At 40.4% G+C, this 1,107-nt stretch overlaps 1 protein-coding gene across 1 annotated transcript in view; it reads right to left on the reverse strand.

The window, feature by feature from the left end:
* Positions 1–271, reverse strand: part of LOC101855241 — a gene marked incomplete at its 5' end in the record, with an annotated part of 17,942 nt that extends 17,671 nt beyond the window's left edge. The window contains 1 exon segment of the mRNA XM_013080396.1: positions 165–271.
* Between the last annotated feature and the right edge of the window lie 836 nt (positions 272–1,107).

Here is a 1,107-nt window from a genome sequence, read left to right on the forward strand (position 1 = left end):
TCTCTCTCTCTCTCTCTTTCTCTCTCACCCCACCCCCCGAACACACACATGCACATACACGCATATTGATACTTTCACACCTAGACGGTCATATAATCCGATTTATGATCGCCTAGATACACACACATATATACACACACATACACACAAACAAATGTACTTACAGTAGTCGAACTTTAGGTGGGCCCTTCCTTCTCTTGGTCTCCCTCGCCTCCTGTAAGGTGGGCGGTGCCTTCACTGTGAACTTTAGTCGTTCTTTCCTCTTGCTTGGCTGTCCGGAGCGAAGAGAAGCGACAACACTAGAATTATATAACTAGACACTAAAAACGAAACACGATCAAAGAGTTTATTAATAACTACTTTTAAGCTTTTTGCGACACGCTGGTTATCGTTCTTCTGGTAATCTTGTTGCTTTCAGCATGTGATAATTGCTGCCATTACAGGTTCCGTTATCTTCCAGTTTAACTGTTTGTAAAAGCAGAACGGATTTGAAAAACATTTCAGAATTAAAATGTTGGTTCATTTTGCATGTTTGTTTGTTTCGGATGGTCTCACTTTTGTTTCTTTTTTAATTGAGGGGGCAAAAAATCAGTGTCATAAAAAATAGAACATGTTATGTAAAGAGTCAAAAGGTTTATAGACTTGAATTATATTAAACTCATATAGGGCACTGAATTGGCCGCCGTACTTCGATTTCAATAAAACTTCTCAACGCTAGTTGGCGCGATAATGAAGAGCAAAACTCCAGTCTGACTATATAGTAGGGCGCGCGTCCTTTCCCTCTTTGATCTTCCCTTGGTTATTAAATAAAGTTAAACGGCAGTGTGCTTTAAGCATTGTGTACCAGGATTACGTCACAGTGCGAGGGCCAAGATATTACGATAGAGGTTTATGAAGCAGGCTAAACAGAAGTTGAAGAAGGAAACTTCTACCGAGGAATAGCGAACAGGTCCTGCTGGGAGCCTATAATTTGATTTAAGGTATAGTGTATAAGAGACGGTGTGATTTCTTCGCACCGAGCTTATATTGCGTTTTCTCAGTTAGTATGAAGTGATTCGTTTTGTATGTGTGTGTGTGTGTGTGTGTTTGTGTGTGTGTGTGTGTGTG

Source organism: Aplysia californica, unplaced genomic scaffold (assembly GCF_000002075.1).
Source record: "Aplysia californica isolate F4 #8 unplaced genomic scaffold, AplCal3.0 scaffold00084, whole genome shotgun sequence".
NCBI lineage: Eukaryota > Metazoa > Mollusca > Gastropoda > Aplysiida > Aplysiidae > Aplysia > Aplysia californica.